We start from the raw sequence: 19,571 nt of genomic DNA on the forward strand, positions 1-19,571 counted from the left end.
GCATCTTGATTCAATCCGATTTTTAGAGTACCCTGAAAGGAAATTTATATGGAGGGGGAGAAGCCAGGTATGAAGAGAGGAGAATGGAGATAAATGCATTTTAGTACAAGTCACCGTAAGCTGTGTCCACATATACCAAGACCTGGCCTTGCAGTAAATCCTGTTTGAATTATTGCAATTCATCAGAGCAGTCAAAATTGGTAGGAAAATCTGCATACCACCTGGCCTGGAATAAAATAGCCACCAGGGAAGTGGACAGATCAAATACTTTCATTCTGGTTCCATTTGGCCTTTGCTATATCAATATTTATTGAGGCAATCCTCTCGATTATTCCTGATAACTCCCTCTACTTTCCACCTCTGAATATCAACTAAAAATGAAGACCATGAGGCTACACTGGTCCTCTGAGGGGAGAGGGCAGCTGTGGCATCGTGTTGTGATTGGGACTTCGGGTTCAGACTGCCTGAGTACCCTGGCTGCAGCGCACACTAGCTGAGTGGCCTTGGGTTATCAACCACTACCCACCTCACTTTCCTCAGCTGTGGAATAAAATGGCAATAACGATAGCACCTGCCTCAAGATGTGGTGATGAGGATTAAGTTAGATAATGCACATAAAGCACTCAAAAGTCCCTGGCACATACCAAGTGGTCAATAAATATATAGCTATTACCATTATTTATATTGCCTTTTAGAAAAAGTACTCAATTCTTAATAGATGACTATTTCATTTGAAAAATTAAAAATAGCCCACAAAAGATAAAACCATGACACAAAAAAACTAATGCAGGATTGCTATACAGGCATACTTTGTTTTATTGCACCTTGCTTTACTGAGTTTGCAGATATTGCGGATTTGGGGGATTTTTCTTTTACAAATGAAGGTTTGTGGCAACCTTGCATTAAGCAAGGCTATTGGTGTGATTTTTTACATTATAATATTTCAAATATATTTGTTATGGTGATCTGTGGTCAGTGTTCTTTGATGTTATGATAATAATTGTTTCGGGGTGCCACGAACCCACTCATAAAAGAGCAAACTTAATTGATAAGTGTGTGTGTTCTGACTGCTCCATTGACCAGCTGTTCTTCCATCTCTCTCCCCTTACTTAGGCCTGTTCCCTGAGAAACAACAATATCGAAATTAGGTCAATGAACAACCCTACAATGGCTTCTAAGTGTTCAAGTAAAAGGAAGAGTCACACGTCTTTCACTTTAAATCAAAAGCTAGAAATGATTAAGGTTAGTGGGGAGGGTAGGTCAAATGCCAACAGACGCCAAAAGCTAGGCATCTTACACCAAACAGTTACCCAATTTGTGAATGCGAAGAAAAAATTCTTCAGAGAAATTACAAGTGCTACTCCAGTGAACACAAGAATGATAAGAAAGCAAAACAGCCCTACTGCTGATATTGAGAAACTTTGAGTGGTCCGCAGAGAAAATAAAACCAGCCACAACATTTCCTTAAGCCAAAGCCTAATCCAGAGAAAGATCCTAACCCTCTTTATTTCTATGAAAGCTGAGAGTGGCTAGGAAGAGGCAGAAGAAAAATCAGAAGCTAGCAGAGGTTGGTTTATAACATCTAAGGAAAGAAGCCATCTCCATAACATAAAGTACAGTATGAATCAGCAAGCGCTGATGTAAAAACTACAGCAAGTTATCCAGATCTAGCTATTGATGAAGATGGCTACACTAAGCAACAGATTTTTAATATGTATGAAACAGCCTTCTATTGGAAGAGGATGCTTTCTAGGACTTTCATAGCTAGAGAGGAGAAGTCAATGCCTGGTTTCAAAGCTTCAAAGGCCATGCTGATTCTCTTGTTAGGAGCTAATGCAGCTGGTGACTTAAGTGGAAGCCAATGTTCAATGACCATTCTAAAAATTCTAGGGCCCTTAAAAATGATGCTCAATCTACTTTTCCTGTGCTCTATCAATGAAACAGTGAAAGCGTGGATAATAGCACATTTGTTTACAGCCTGGTTTACTGACTGTTTTAAGCTTGCTATTGATACTTACTGATCAGAATAAAATATTTCTTTCAAGATATTACTGCTCATTGACAAATGCACCTCGTCACCCAAGAGCTCTGATGAAGACATACAAGGAGATGATTGGTGTCTTCATTTCAGCTAACACAATATCCATTCTGCAGCCCATGGATCAAGGAGTAATTTTGACTTTCAAGTCTTATTATATAAGAAATACATTTTTATAAGGGTATAGCTGCCACAGACAGTGATTCCTCTGATGGATCTGGGAAAAGTCCATTAAAAATGTTCTGGAAAGGATCCACCATTTTAGATGCCATTGAGAACACTTGCGATTCAGGAAATGAGTTAAAAATGTCCACATTAATAGGAGTTTGAAAGAAGTTGATTCAAACCCTCACGGATGACTTGATGAGTTGATGACATTAGTGGAGGAAGTAACTTCAGATGTGGTGGAAACAGCAAGAGAACTACAATTAGAAGTGGAGCCTGAAAATATGACTGAGTTGCTGCCATTTCATGATAATACTTGAATGGAAGAGGAGTTGCTTCTTATGGGTGAGCAAAGAAAGTGGTGTCTTGAGTTAGAATCTACTCCTGGTGAAGATGCTGTAAACATTGTGGAAATGAAAAGAAAGTATTTAGAATATTCCATGAAGTTAGTTGATAAAGCAGCAGCAAGGTTTGAGAGAGATGACTCTAATTTTTAAAGAAGTTTTACTGTGGGCAAAATGCTGTGGAACAGTGTCACGTACTACAGAGAAACCTTTCATGAAAGGAAGAGTCATTCAATGCGGCAAACTGCACTGTTGTCTTGTTTTTAAAAATTGCCACAGTTGCCCCAATTTCCAGCAACCACCACCTTGATCAGTCAGCAGCCATCAACATGGAAGCAAGACACTCCAGCAAAAAGATTACGATGCGCTGAAGGCTCAAATGATCATTAGCATTTTTTAGCAATAAAGTATTTTAAAATTAAGGTATTACATTTTTATTTAGTTATAATGCTATCGCACACTTGATAGCATAGACGTAACTTTTATATGCACCGAAAAACCAAACAATTATGTGGCTTGCTTTATTGCAATATTGGCTTTATTGTGATGGTCTGGAACCAAATCCATGGTATCTCCAAGATATGTCTACATAAAATGTGGAAGTATAAAAAGTTTAGGGAAGAAAATTAAATTCACTTGTGATCTCCCTGCCCAACAATAACTCATGTTAACATTAGACCACACAGTATTTGAGAAATGTATATTTTTATTCTATATAAATTATGTATAAGTGTACATTTATATTTATAAATAGTTCCATGGTATACACAATAATACCTACATACCAATTTTTTATTTAATGGGGATTATACACAATGTATTGTTGATTAGAAATTGCCTTTTTCATTTAAGGAAAGAGAGTGTGTGATGAAGACTCTCTGTGCCTCATGGTTCACTTCTCCCTCTCTTCTGTCAGGTCACCATGTCCCCTCAGAGACCTTCTCTGATCACCCAAAATAAAACAGTACTCCATCCCCTTTCCTCCCCTGGCCCTCCTTTGTTTCAGAAGAGGTGCTTCTATATGTTAGCCATCTTTATCCCCAGAGGACCATAAGCCTGAGTTGCCACAGCATCTCCCACACCTAGTGCGGGCTGCCTCCTGCTCATTGCTCAGTATATATTTGCAGAATGAACACATATTTAATTCCAAATTATTTCTCTGCGGCACACATCTTTCTAGTAACATTGGGACAGGTTTCTTTAATCATCAATTAATGGGCTCTGAGGAAATGCAAACTAATTTCAATCTTTTTCCCAAGCAAAGCATAAAAGGAAAGGGAGCACTGCTAAGAAATACACACACGGACTATTCCACAGTTAACTGCCCATGTCTTTTTAATGCCTGCCATGGTGGAGTTCATTGTGCAATGTATATGAACTCTCTTACCTATGAAAAGGCAAGTATTTTCTTTATGTACTTCTGTTTTTACTTCTATTTCACCCCTTGTTTGTGTCCACTCTGCATTTTTAGTTTTCTGCTTCCCTGTCTGTTCTGCCATTAGAATACAAGTCCTTGGGGTAGGGCCCCAGGGGATTCCTTCTGGATCTTTCCTATAGCTTTGCTTTTAGGAAGAGCTGACTAGAAAGGTGGATGAGGGATCATGTCAGTCCCTTACTTTGTATTCTGAAATCACACTGAATCCATACCCAGATTGCAATCCCGAGGACTGGGAGCTGATTTAGTTGGTTTACCTTCATCCCTAAACTCTCCTCTCTCCAAATATAAAAGGGTCACACTGTAACCAGTTTACCACAACAAAGGTTATATTAATTATGGTTTTCTTATGATAACTTGCTGACTTGACAGTAAATTATTTCTAGAAGATGAGATTTTCATGCTCCCAAAACAGGGCAGGATAAACCCAGTGAGAGAGATTAGAAGCCCAAGAGGTTTGTGTCCAGAGAAAGAGAATGTGAGTAAAGAAAATACATGGTGAGAGAAAGTGAGGAAAACCACACATACCCTGACAGTGTGCAGTGAGCAGCGGCTTAGAAATGCTTTACCCAAGAGATGGACTTAGGGAATCATTCGTGGAAAGTTGTTGTGATAGTTAGTTTCTTTGTGTCCACTTGGATAGGCCTATAGAGCACAGTTATTTAATCAAAACACTGTAACTGTTGCTGTGATGGTATTTTTAAAATGTGGTTAAGACCTGCAATCAGTTGACCTTAAGTAAAATAGATCATCCTCTATAATGTGGGTGGGTGTCATCTAATCAATGGAAGGCTTAATCGCAAAGACTAAGACTTCCCGAACAAGAAGAAATTCCACCTCAGGTCTGCAACAGCAACTCCTGACTGCACTGCCCATCTGGCAGCCCGCCTTACGAATTTTAAACTTGCCAGTCGCCACAAACATAAAAGACAATTTCACATAAGAAATCATGTATATGATATATAGATACATATACATAACATATATAGAGATATGGATATCTATACATAATATCTATATTATAGATATATAATATCTATATTTAATATCTATATTATAGATATATAATATCGATATTATATAGATTTATAGATATATAATATCTATATTATATATCTATATATCTATATAATATCTATATTATATATCTATATATCATATATCTATATATTGATATATGATATATAGATTATATATATAATATAGATATATAATAGATATAGATATATAGATATATCTATAGATACATATCTAACCGTTCTCCCTGCCCATAACCATCCGGCACTCAGAATCCACTCCATCTTCCCGAAAGGGGACAGTGGTTGGGGGTGCGTGGTGAGAAGGAAATCTCCATGGTCACCTTGCTGAAAGTCTCCCATTCTCTCGCTCTAAAGGGCCTGCAACAGGGAAGTCTGGCTGCAACAGGGAAGATTCCCCTTGAAAGAGACTGAATGGTGTTTCAAACCATATCCAGCCGAATCAAATCAGGGGTCTGCAGTCTCCCTCTTCTGCATCCACCTCTGCCTGCGATGGCTCCCTGCCCATATAAAAGACATTATCTGCTTGAGAACAATCCTGGAGAGAGGCCCTGCTGATGAGAGATATCTCACCGGCGGACTGAAGGGGAAAGGGCTTTGCAGAACATGGTCTTTAGAGGGGAAGTTGAGCGGTGGCAACAAAAGTTACCCATCGGCGAAAACAGCTGGGGAGCCATCTGTCTGGGAGAAGCCTCCTGCCCATTTCATTACCCTCCTTTCTGCATTTGTGATAGAACTGGCCGCTGACGGCAGGCAGTTTATAGCAGAGGGAACAGAAGGAAACCAGTTGGCCCTTGGATAACCTTGGCCTCATTAGCATCGAACCAAAGCCCACTGTGCTATTGACTTCTAGTAAATATCCACCCATCAAGAAGATGTCCCGGAGCCCTGCCTCCGGGGTGTTCAGACACCAGACAGAGCCTTCTTGCTCTTCCATCCCCGGCTTTGTGATTCAGGAGCTGGTGCCCAACCGTTCTCCCTGCCCGTAACCATCCAGCACTCAGAAACCACTCCATCTTCCTGGGAGGGGACACTGGTGGGGGGTGGGCGGTGGGAAGGAAACCTCCACGGTCACCTCACTGAAAGTCTCCCATTCTCTCACTCTAAAGGGCCAAACAAACCCTAGAAAGGCAGTTCAGCAAATGAAGTATACACAATTATATTTCCAACTGCTTTGAAAACTTTTATTTTTGTACAGCAAATGACACATTATCTTTCTGGAGGTCAGGAAATAATGCAGTGGAAGTCTTGCGACATTGTGAGAGTTAATGTTTCTATTTGCCATTGTGTCCTGCGCAAAGAAAGGCGGCCGGTCACCTGGGGTTACCACAACACAGCGCGGAGATGGTGGAATCCACCAGAAGTGCTTTGATAATGTTGGACACTATTGTGCAGGCAATGGCTGCCTCCTTACCCACGCTGCATAATGGGCCTCTGAGTGCTAAGGAGATAAGCGATACTATCCTTGGAGTGTCAGAGGTAGGGCTCTCCAGAAGCTGCATTCATAATTTCCTCCAACTTAAGGACTTCAATTTTTTAATAGTAATTGAAACATATAATTCAGTAGAAGTGTCACTCTAATATAATAATTGCCAAGGAAATTGAACCACAAAGAAGTGCTATAAATGGCAATTTACCTTTATTAGTGTACGTGGAGTAAAGTGACCCCCACCCCCGCCCAGATATCCTCCCTTTCCATCTTTTGAATGTTCATCATCGTTCATGCTGCCCTCTTAAGCAATACCTTCGCTTCTTCTTAGATTTCCAGTCGGCATATTTGGCCCCTCTTAAAATGCTTATCATTGCTAAGTGTTCATATTAATTGCTTTGGTGAAAGCTTTATAATATAAACTTCAGCTAAACTCTTTATTGTCAAATGTCAGCTTCCTGACATTCTACCTAGAACATTTGCTTTTGTGGTTATAAGTAATATAAAGGTGTTTTGTGTATTTAAAGGACTATGTAAGTATAAGTTGCTGTTACTGTGATTCTGCACATCTTTCTTAACATGAAACAATATTTACAGAGGATGTATTATACCACTGAACTGGGTCCAGGACCCAGCATAGAACAAAATAAGAAGCCATTTCCCTCTCCTCCGGAGGTGTTGCTTGGAGCCACCTGAATTACTAGTATCATTATTATTTCTGATTATTGATAGGCAGGGGAGAACTTCACCTCCTATTCCTGTGGAAATATACAACCTGCTCATTTCTTACCCCACCCCCATAATTACTGAGTGGTTCTGTCATCCGTTTCCTACCTTGGATTCTGATCCATGGTTTTAACCACCCCCTCCCCTCTTTCCACTTACCTACCTTGATTTACTTCTAGGACACATCTAGCAAGAGACTGACCCAAGACAGGATACCCACCACTCGGGAGCTCAATGCACTCACTCTTTCCTGGAAAGGGTCTTTATTCACAGGAATCCCAGGAACCTGGGGCAAACTTTAGGTTTACTTACAGGAGGAAAAAAAAAACAACAAACAAACAAAGGAGAGAGAAGGAGACTAAGGAACAAAGAAAGAAGAACAGAGGGAGGGAGCAAAAGAAAAGAAGGGAGAGAAACAGGAAGGAACACAGGAGAGGCTGATGTACACATCCTGGACAAAGCCCCTGGCCAGGAGTTAAGTGAGGAGAAGGTGAGATACAAAGTGTGTGTCCATTAGGATTGTTACTATGTAACAGCTATATTTATGAAGACAAAGAATAGCAACAGAATTTACCTCGGTGAAAGTAGATATGCTTGGTTGTCAGGATTATGAATAGTATTTTCTTCATTTTCTGGACTTCCTATTAGGCACTGTCTTTATAATAGAAAAGTGAAGGAAATGAGATTCGAAAGGATGGCATAAAGAGCCAAAAGCATCCCATTACAGGGTGAACAAATTAATCAAGTACAAAAAGGCTGGTCTCTGAAGTCACCTAGATTGAGTTGTCATGTCTACCTGGCAACTGCAGTTCATTAACCCTACTGGTTGCCAATTACCTCCACGGCTAAATGAGGGAGGGTCTTTCCACTGCCTTGTTGGGTTGTTATGAGAATGAAAGGGACTTGTAATGGGCATAACATATCTTGTGACTCTCAAGTACTCAACAGGTGTGGGTCTCACTTCCTTCTGACCCAAGTATTCCTATTCATTCCTATGCACTCCAGCAGACCACTTTTACCTCAAAAACATAGAATAACAACCGGAGACAACATTACTTATTTTCACATACATTTAGGTATGCTATTGGGTAAATCGTGACCCATAAAATGTTCTAACCACATACAATCAGTGTTGTAAAACACACTGGCTTGACAAGTTCCAGTATCTACAGGGGGCGGCTGGGTGCTCTGGAGTCCAGATGCTCACTGGACCAAGAATAAGGAGTCCCAAGCTTGAATCCCAGTTGCTACAAACACATTGCCTGACCTTGGGCAAGACACTTTGCTTCTCATGGCCTTAGTTTTCTCATCTATAAAATGAGGGGAAATGGCCAGAATCAGGAATTTTAAAAAGCCCGTTTAGCAGCACTTCCATGTTCAAAGTGAATCTCACCCAGAACAGAGATGATCTGGTTGTGGCCGGGCAAGCAGTGGTAGCTGGTGACCTCCTCCCCACTTGGTGGCCCTGGCTCCCCAGTGTTGGACCTCAAGACTCATCTGAAAGGCCACAGAGAGCAGTGCGGGAAGCCACAGATTTTTATACTCTCCAGAACCACTTAACAACTAACAGTCCACAATTTGACATATTTCTATTCTACTTTATCAACACCTGGTCAGCTGGCATGACTATTTTACTTATTTTTTTTTAAATCTTGTCAATATATAACAAAGCATATTATTGCTTTCATTTGGGGACAGTTAAAAGCTATTCCACTCAGAATTGTGCACTGCTGAGTGCCTGTCATTTTCTTTTTCTTCCTCCTTTTCTTGATTGGTTGTTTTCCTTTCTTTCATTCCTGCCCTTTTCCAAAAGGACTTCCCCTCTTGCTGACACTATATGGAATTCCTCAATTTACCTCCCTGGATAGACTTGTGCATTTGAGAGTGAGGACAGGCAGGACCATTAGATTCTACCTCCTTGTCATCTGGGAATCTCTCTCTGTCTCTCTCTCTCTCTCTCTCCAGGTGGAGTTTCTATTTCAGATTTCTATTTCTAGTACCTTCCTTCTTCCTCCAGACATCCTCTAAACTGGTCCAAAAGGGCCATCAGAGCAGCCTTACCTTGAAGGCATCTTAAAAGCACAGATTCCTGGGTCTCCTCCCATACTATTGAATGAAAATCTCTAATGTTTGAGTTTAGGAAAGTATGATAAAATTAGCTCCCAAAGTGATTTTCATCTCCACTAAATTTCAAGAATGACCTTTCAAACCCCTTTCCCCAAATTCCTGTCCCCCATTTCTCCATCTCCCTCCTCTTAGCTTCCATCCCCTCAGTTTTCATCCTAATTACCAGCTAACTGGTGGATGTTACTGCTACTTAAATGCACTCCCACTCTGGATCCCTAATCATGCCCATTGTGCTCCTCAAAGCTAAGTCAAGAATTGCTGCCTTTTTATTTCCCTCTCTCTATATATTGTAGAAGGAAGCAGGTCCCCGCAGCTTTTGTTGTCCCTACTTCTGGGCTGAGCTCCATTTGCTGGTGAACGGGGCTTATCTTCACTCTCCCCCTTTAAATACTGTAACATTCAGCATCCTTTCATGTCTGTGCTTTTAAAGTAAATCTTTGGACAATTAAAGATATGAAATGGCTAAATAGAGTTCTGCAGGCGTTGTTCTCTCCTTTTTAAAGGTTTAATCACACTTAATGGCTCTCTTCAAAACTTGAATTTTCCATTTTGGTGTTTTGACTCCATTGAAAGAGTTTACTAATATTCTTTCTAAAGTATTCTCTGCTCAAATGAGCTATTCAATAAAGTTTTATGCCATGCTATAGGATTCATGCTAAATGGAAAATAATTTAAAGGGAGATCAGAGTTGGGGGTGCCATTCCTCTCTACAGGTTTTGTTAGCCAACCCATAATCACCAATATTGAGTCCATTAAAAGTTGCTGTGAAGGAACAGGAATTATCATTTGGATATAAGGAAGAATCTTTCAAATGCAATTTCTATACCTCCTTTTCTCAAAGATAATTTCCTGTCCACCTTGTGATTCTATAAATAGGTGCTTGTGATAAATTCCCCTTCCTCCCTCCCTCCCTTCCTTTTCCTTTCTCCTCATTCTATTTTTTTTCTCCCTGAAAAATAGTGGACATAGGAGTAGGGGAAACTAAAAGGAATCCATTTGATGAGGTATCTGCCCCAGATTGTTTTAAACAGATTGGCTTGACTCTTCCCAGTCTTGGTCCTGCTGAAATACATCTTGCTCTTTAACTGGTCAGCAACAGGAGCGTAAAGCCAGGTGGACACTGAGTCCCCGCTGGGTCGTACTCACAGTCCAAATGATAGAATTTGCCACATGAAAGGGAAATTTCGTGGAAAATAAAAGCCAGTACTCCCTAATAGAATCTTTATTAACCCCCAAACTCTGGTAGTTTCAGTGATATAGATAAATACCCGGCACTAATGAGATATGTAGGCTCAAATAAGGAAAAGTAAGGCCATGCCTATGACCAAATAGGGACACCCCTTTTCCCTACCTGCTATCTGCTTGCCTTTATTCATTTTTCCTGCAAGTGACCTGTGAATGCTTGCAGCGTGACCAGTAGTGTGCTAAGTGCCAGGACAAATGATGACCTGACCTTGAGAAGTTTCCCAATGTAGTTAATGGGAAGAACACAGATGACAACGATGTCTGACCCAGGCACCATCATTCACTAACCACGTGGCCTCTGACCAGGCATCTACCTTCTCAGAGACTCAGTGTTTCTCTTCCGTGAAGAGGGCTTCTGAAATTAAGTAGCATTTACGGTTTTCTGAAGGTATGTCATTACTTTGTTTATTTGTTATTATATGTCTCCTCTCTCCTTCCCAATGTCTGCTCCCTTAGAGCAGGGCCCTTGACTGACTCTTCACCTCTGTACCCGCAGGGCCTAGGCCAGCGACTGACAGAGAGAGATATTGAACAGAGAGCTGCTGAATGGGTGCACATGTTCTATGGGTAAAGGAGTCTTCATGAAGACTGAGGTACTGACCTTGACCTGGGTTTGCAGGCTTGGAAGGATTTGCATAGGTCAGAGGAGGGGAAGAGTATTTCAAGAAGACAGCAGAAGATGGGGAGGAAATGGGGTTTTATATATATATTATATATATATATAACATATAATATATATAACATATATATATAACATATAATATATATAACATATATAATATATATATAAAATAAGGGATAATGAGGATACTATAATGAGGTCAAAGATACTGAAGACACCAGGCTGCTTTCAGGGGTAATGGCATATGCCCTGGGAAAAGTGGATTCAGACTAGATTTTGAAAGGCCTTAAGTGACAGGATTAGCCAGTGGAAAGATAGTGAAGGGTTTTGACTAGGGTTGTTTCTTGAAGAAAGTAATGTTTCGGGAAGCTTAGTCGGGAAGTGATACATAAAGCCAAAGGTGGCAGAGAAAGAAATTAGATGTAGAGTAACCGAGGCATTAGGTAACAAGGCCTGGATTAGAATCACAGGAGTGGGAATCTAAAGGGAGAGAGAATTGGGAGCATTTACAAACAAGGATCAATGGAACTGGATAGCTGAGGAGCTATGAAAAGGTGAAAGGAAAAAAAAGCATTTAAAATATAAAAACCGGGGTTCTGGTTGAATCTGGTTGAACGGTGAGGGGAGGCCATTTTTGAAAGAAAATGCCATCTCCTTGGAGGTGACAGAGAAAGCCATGGGAGGAAATGAATTCTTTGACAAAAAGAAAGCAAAGGGGAGGTCCAACGGCATAATGAGACAGAGTCAGTTAGGGGTGAGAGAAGGGAGAGGAATAAGAGGTAGGAACAGGAGTAATCAGGGAGGTATGAGAATGACACATAATTACTATAGAAACTATGTCAATAAAAATCCTTCTGAAGCATGAGGAAACAGTAAAATTAACTGCTGCAAAAGAGACAGCAAGGAGAATTAAAAATTAGAAAACGTACATCTGCCCACTAAGAGGTCATTGAGAAGAACAGGAAAAAGACTGAAAGGTTTCCTATGTGGGAACTTACGTCACAAGGTAATTTTACACATTTTCAGCCTTTCTGTAAGAGTGCACGCTGGAAAAATCCTGTGTTCCCTCATCATCTCCAATCCTCAAGGAGTGTTGCCTGGGTAAGTCTTACATGCCATGTGATGGCAGCCTGGTTTGTGCTCTTGATGACAAGTCAACAGAGTTACTGATTAATTTCACCCAAATACAAGAAGAGCAACTGACTTCCTGTCCCAGCACCTTCATCACCACTTTCTTAGTTTTGCCTTCTTCTGGGACCCTGACAAATTGCATGTTTTTAAGACTCGGGAGGAAAGAAAAGCTATAATAAAACGTTAAACAAGCCTTGGTCAAACGCTGGGCTTCTACAAATGCCGTTTCATCTCCAGAAAGACATGTTGGGAAGTTGGATACTACTAGCTACAGATCTGGCCTAACACTTAAACCTACTAGGTTGCTGTCTACTTGCTAACATTATGGATTGAATTTTAAAATATCCCCACCTCCAAGATACTTCCCCCAAGCTTCCTAATCTGTCCACTTAGGCTGAGAATTCCTAAAAACAAAACAAAGCCATGAATCCACAGGTAGAGATCAAGCTTAAAATACAGAAACTCTACAGTGTCCTACCCCCATCATCACTTGGTTTAAATTAATGTGAAGAACAAATAACTTACAGTAAAGTATAAAAACCACAAAATGTTATAAAAAATTTTTTATAATGTTTCTAAAAGTTGGTGACAGGGAATGGTTTCCAGTTTCTTAGCGCAGCTGACTTTGGTTACTTATTCTGCTACAGGTGTGGGTTGGTGGAGGGGTGGAGGGGAGTAGTAGGGAGAGGGGCTGGAGAGGGTAGAAGGGGTAAGGACTTGGGAAAGAGGGAGGAGTGGCCTTATGTGCCTGACGTTTATTTGCCTATTGAGTTGGGGGAAGTTTTGCAGTTCAACAAATATTATGAGTCTATGTCAGGGCTGTACTGGGGGCCAGAGATGCAGTCGTGAAAGCAATACCTTTGCCTTCAAGAGGATCTAATTCAATGGCCCTGGGCAGACTCATTAGCAGATCATTTCAAATCTAAGGGAAGTGCTAGGAGGGAGAAGAGCCGGCAATGCCCTAACAGGTGGAGCTCCTAGCCCCGACTGGAGGTGGGAGAGGTCACAACCTGTTTTATGAGGGTGAGTTAAAGGGAACTTAGAGATGAGATTCCTATCTTTTTCCCTGGAGAGGGATTGGAGCAGAGATGCCTTCTCAGGGGCGCTATGGAATTGTTCTGTCTCCATCTCTCCCTATATCTATTCTCCCTAATCAGAAAGGGAGTGGAGAAAAAACAGTCACCGCCCAAGAAGCCCAAGGAAGGTTATGGGGTTTGTCAGTATTTTCAGGCCCACTCCCACATCCAGACTTAAACAGGGTTGGGATCCACCATCTCCCTGAAAGGAGCTTGGTGCACCAGGATGATCACTTCCCTCGGTGGCTGTGGAGAGGGTGTCCAAGGGCTAGGGGCCTAGGCCTGCCACAGAAGCCTGAAAACTTGCTGGACTAGATCGTGGAAAGACCATGGAGAATGGATGGTGAGAGAGACACCCCACCCCTGCCCCCTACAGGGAGATTTCATGGAAGGAAACAGACTGCTTCTGACTGGTCTCTTGAGGAGCGAGAAAGTGGTGGGAGGGGCAAGCCCGACTTGACCAAGACTGGAGAAAGACACTCGCCCTTCTAATTTTTTGGAGCCTTTCTTGGAGAGGCAGGGTTTTCAGCTTCAGGCATGGCTTGGTCCCTTCCACTTGCTTGCACCAGGATATGACCTTGAGAGGAACCAACATTCCAGCTTGCACCTGGGGTTTGCCTTTTTCAAGGCTTTGCATTGACTCCCTGACTCCCTGTCCCCAAGAGTGTCCACTGAAAAGCTGTCAGAGGCATCCATGTGGCAGAGGAGGACTGAGGCCAATGCCAGCTGGAATGGTATCGCAGAACTAGAGCTTCTGAGGTTGTAGGATTCATGAGGCATTGGGAAGAGACAGAGGAGGTCATTTGAGTCTCTTTCTGAACTTCATCTCACCTGTATCTTTTGTTCCTTACACTCTGATAGCAGGGCCAACCTAAAAGAGGGTCTGATGAAGGACAGAAAGCAGGCTGATCCTGGGCCCTTGGGTGCTGGAGGAGGAGGCCCCCTGAAGGGAGCAGGAGAAGAAAGGACAACAGAGGAGTGCTGAAATTCACCTTGCTGACTGCCCTGCCGACTGCCCCGGGCCAGCTGTTCTTGGCTTTAGGAGATTCAAAGTCTAAGAAAGATCCCTTTCCCCTGATCCACCAAAGTTTTCATTTCCTGGAGAAATAGCTTCTCTCTGTGTGTGTTTCCGTCAACTCTCAGCAAGACCTGAACAAGCGCATGAAGGTGATAAACCTGCTACTTCACTGGGGCTGTTTATTTCCACTTGACAAATATTGTGCCAATGTTCACTTCAATTAGGGGACACATTTGACAATCTGACTACTCCATCTGATGCCTCAAGGGCAAATTTCAGCTCTTTCAGGAAGGGATGGGCCAATAACGGATTCGTATGAATAAAATATACAGAGAAGGAACATTCGCAGCAGTTTGGGGAAACCACCTTCTCCAGCAAGGAGAGCAAAATGTCTACATGAAAATAAAATTCACATAAATAAAGCATGGGGCTTAAACTGTTGGGAAGCTGGGAATTCAAAGTGAAGGCTCCTGTGCCTGCTTGCCCTTCCCCTGCCTGGAGTTGGGAATTAAGAAGTGCAAATCAGCACTAAGGAGCCTAAGACATTTGTAATTCTATGGAAAAAAATCATTGTGGCAGAGTTCAACTCGCTAAGAATCTTACTCGTTTATTCCAGTTTTAAAAACCATCCTAGCAACCAGAAGTTTTTCGTGGTGTTTAATTTTTAATCCTTCTGTTTAATTCCCTTTCTTCTTTATTACCCTGAAGATAATCAGAAAAGCTGCTCAGCATCCCCTTTTTACAGCTTTCCACATCCTGGAAGGTGGAGTCAAGGACCAGGTCCCATGAATAGAACTCTTCCTGCTCGGAATTGACCTTGGGTCCATGTTACCCTTTTCCTGGCAGCAGCAGACTAGAGGATGAGTTAGATCTTCTGTAGCACCTGCCTTGGGCAAGTGCCATCAGCTCGCTGGACTCCTGTATTCCCATCAGGGAAAGGGAAAGTCAGTTCCTTCCTCATCTTGGAAGGGTCTCCTGGGAATCAAGTCAGGTGATAAGAGTGGAAGGAAGTGAAAGTTTGATAGAAATAAAGGGACTCTCGTTGTTCAGTTCCTGTTTTTTGGGCTGACCTGGTCAGTACAAAGAACTCCCAGAGGCAGCTTAGTCACTAAGATGGGAAAACAAAAGCAAAAGTTACCTTTAAGGCCAGGCACAGTGGCCCACACCTATAATCCCAGCACTTTGGGAGGCCAAGGCTGGTGGATCACCTGAGGTCAGGAGTTTGAGACCAGCCTGGCCAACATGGTGAAATCCCGTCTCTACTAAAAATACAAAAATTAGCCGAGCATGATGGTGGGTGCCTGTAATCCCAGATACTTGGGAGGGTAAGGCAGGAGAATTGCTTGAACCTGGGAGGCAGAGGTTGTAGTAAGCCGAGATCGTGCCACTGCACTCCAGTCTGGGCGACAGGGAGAGACTCCGTCTCAAAAAAAAAAAAAAAGAAAAAAAAATTACCTTTAGGTTAATGGCTCTCAAACTGTACATTTGTCTAGTTCCCTAGTTAGTTAAGCCTGGGTTATCTTAAATACTTGTGTGTGTGTTTGTTTAAAAAAGGTCCTCACACAGCTCATAAGCTTGTTAATAGCATACAATTAATTTTATATTTTAATATGAATGACAGGTATTTTCTATTCTTAGAAAGGGCATTATAAACATCTATTATTAGCATGGAAAGAAATCTCTTGAGAGTGACCATCTGCACCACATGTTTGACTTATTCTTACAACATTTTTATTTCTATTGTTACTAGCAAATGATCACAAATGCATCTAATTGAAATTAAATTTCTTTATTATAGGAGAGTTCTTGGATTTACACTAGTATTTGAAGCAACTCTAGTTATTATTCACTTTTCTTATTTTCATTCATTCATTCTACATTTATGGGAACCCAGAATGGCCCCAGGATGCTGGGGGAAGCTATGAAGTAAACATGTGTTTCCCTTCCTCCAGAAGACAGAAAGGCAAACAGAAACAGCGTAGTGCAGAAAGGAAATGAGGCAGAGGGGAGAGGGGTGCACTAAACTCTGCGCTGAGTTGTCAGGAAGCCTTGATCTGGACTCAGACATGAGGAGGAGCTTTTGATGTGCAAAAGGGTGAAAAGCACACTAGGGAGAGGGCACTGCTTGTGCAAGGCAGAGTCCCTGCCCGAGACAGAGCAGCTCTGACTTTGAGAACTGAGTTTGGTTTTCGTCATCTTTCCTTCCTTCCCTCCCTCTCTCTCCCTTTCCCTCTTTCTTCCTTTTCTCCTCTTTTCCTCCTCCCCTTTCCCTCTCCCTTTCTCCCACCCACCATTTTCCTCTTCATTCTTTTTCATCCTCATGACTCTAACAATCATTTTCGTCTCACCTTATCAAATCTAGATATATCTGAATAGAAAAATAATCAAAGATCTAAACTCCAGCCAACACCCCCAACTTCAGACATGGTTTCATCCTTCTAATAACACCCTCAACCCACCACTGAGCAGCTCTGAGACACCCTTTCACCCACTGGATCTCTGGAGAGACTCATTCTTCTTGCCTTCATCCCTGCCACCTGGCTGCATATTTTCTACACACTTGAAAAACTCGTTTGAAGAACCCAGGAACCTGGCTGGGCACCTAGAAGATGTCTGAGTGAGCAAAGGAGGCACTGAGCCATTTGGAAGCTCAAAGACTCAAAGGCAGAAGCCATTCGCCTGTCCGCCATTCCTAGCATTAAATGGAAAGTGTGTGGACAATGCAGTCATCACTGTAGCCTTTGCACAGATACAATGTCAACAGGACAATTATGATGGAAGTCTTATAGAACGAAGTCCTATTTAAATTATTGGAATCCTTTCCATCTGATCCATCCTACCCATTACAGCCCCAGTTATGAGAGATTATTAAAACTATATCCTCCTGCTCTGATTTTCAAAAGTCTGTAAAAGAGAAATTGTCCCAGATATTGGCTGCTGTGGCCACACAGTGCAGCATTTCCTGTCACCAAAATTCATCTGGCTGTGCTTTTAAGCTAAACAACATGCATCCTCAGACTTCATAAATTGTCGTTCCTCTGCCCATCCAGAGAGCAGAAATTCATGACTTGATCTCAATCAAACAGCGTAAAAACCCAAACAAAAATACATCTGGACAGACAAACGGGATGCCAGGTTTTTGCTTGATGAGAAGGGAACTAGCTCAACCCTGGCCCCTTGGAATGAAGGCTTTATCTCAAAAAATGCTCATGGAACCTTAACAGAGTCACCGAGACCAGCTTCCCTTATAATATACAACATAAACTAGATATGGAGCTCATTTTGTTCCATGCTTTGTGACCTGGAAAACATTTTGTTGGAGCCTTAAAAAAAAATTAGCCCATGTTCATTTTCCTCCCAAATGTGGTGATCATCATTTTCTGTTCCTTTAGCCCAGGTGAACAGCAGCCAGTGAGCTGGGGCAAAAAAGAAAAAAAAAAAAAGTCGACTCACAATTTCCTGACACAGTTAATAGGCTGTTAAAATTCTGTCCTGCTCAGCCTTAGTATTAGTGTTTAGGGAATCACAAGGCTAGATCTACAAGATCTGGCTAATATCTACACACAAAGTAGATTGAAGAGTAAACAACAACAAAACACTATTTACTGGTCAGTTAAATAATCCATTATCCACAAAACTGATTACTAATGTTGTTCGTCTGAATACATATTTTCCTGAAACAAAATGAATTTATCTTGAATTGTGTAGGTAGATAGAAGTGTGGTATGTTTTTTTAACAGAGGGAAATCTGCCATTGAAAGCAGAAGCAAAGCTTGCTTGAGCTGAGATCTTACCAGATCAAGAGGGAAGCCTATAGTTGTGAACTCATATTCCTTCCTCCTGCTCCCCCAGTTTCTCTCTCCAGGGCTGACCTGGGGGAGGATGTCTCTGGACCGGCAGCAGCGTATATGCAAATGTTCCCTAATTGTGTCCCAGCCATTACTCCACTGTGGAGGCTTTTAAGATAATTTATGAATATTCTTTTTTAACCACTGTAAATGAAGCAGCAGCTATGGGTGTTTGTGGTATGTGTGTATGTATGTGTGTGATTTCTTCCTGAGTTATTTATTTGATAATGATATTAAATATTAGAAACTCTAACAGCTGGTGTGTTTATCCTGACTTGAGTGTATTAACCTCTTTAGCCCTTTTTTCCAGAAGAAGGATTCGGCATCACAGATTTGACTGTCAGCTGTGGTGCCTGGCGGTCCCACCAATTGGCATGCTGACAGAATCTAAAGTCCAGAGCAGCAAGTAAACATGGATGACATTGCAGGGAACAAGGGGGAAAGAGAGCACATGATGACTTGAGGCACCTGCAGCTGCTTGCACCCAAATCAAAGTAAAGGCTGCACTCACTGGAATGGAAAAACACTGAATTTACTGGGAGTGCACTGGCTCTGTGCTAGGTGAGGGAGGAGGAGGGGGCTTGCTAGAGGACATGGGAGGGGAAGATGGAGCCCTGATCACTGGCATTTTGCCCACTCACAATACTGACAGAGCTAAAGTACCTTAGGGGAAATCCCTGGGTCCTAAGGACCATTGCCTCCCACATGGTGGGTAAGGATCTACAGCTGCTGAGGCTGGGCTGACAGGTCTGTGGGATGAAGACAGGACAGGGTAGGCCAGGCCACTGAGTACTGGGGGCTGAGGGCAGAGGTGAAGTGCACTTACCAGACAGGGTTTAGGCCCTTTTACTGGCTGTGTGAGCTTCAGCAAGTTGTTTAATCTTTCAGCCTCAGTTTTCACATCTGTGACATGGAAATAATGGCAGGTGGCCATGCATGCTCAGGGTGGCCCATAGTGAATGAGGTAATGAGTAAATGAAACAGAAATATATAAAGAATTACAGGCATATGTTGAAGAAATTGCAGGTTCAGTTCCAGACCATTGCAATGAAGCAAGTATCACAATAATGCAAGTCACATGAACTTTTTGATTTCCCAGTGCATATAAAAGTTGTATTTATACTATACTGTAGTCTATTAAGTGTGCAATAGCATTATGGCTAAGAAATAATGCTCATAACTTAATCAAAAATACTTTACTGATAAAAAAAACTGCTAATGATCCTCTGAGTCTACAGCAAGTCATAATCTTTTTGCTGGTGAAGTGTCTTGCCTCCATGTTGATGGCTGCTGACTGATCAGGGTGGTGGTTGCTGAAGGCTGGGGTGGC

At 41.9% G+C, this 19,571-nt stretch overlaps 1 long non-coding RNA gene across 1 annotated transcript; it reads left to right on the forward strand.

Annotated features, from left to right (window-relative positions):
• The first annotated feature begins 11,078 nt into the window (after nt 1-11,078).
• Nucleotides 11,079-15,014, forward strand: LOC129013020 (uncharacterized). The gene is made up of 3 exons (XR_008493750.1): nt 11,079-11,139; nt 12,195-12,269; nt 14,237-15,014. It is a non-coding gene; the product is annotated as an uncharacterized LOC129013020 (long non-coding RNA).
• The last annotated feature ends 4,557 nt before the right edge of the window (nt 15,015-19,571 follow it).

This window comes from Pongo pygmaeus, chromosome 1, assembly GCF_028885625.2.
Source record: "Pongo pygmaeus isolate AG05252 chromosome 1, NHGRI_mPonPyg2-v2.0_pri, whole genome shotgun sequence".
In the NCBI taxonomy this organism is placed as follows: Eukaryota; Metazoa; Chordata; class Mammalia; order Primates; family Hominidae; genus Pongo; species Pongo pygmaeus.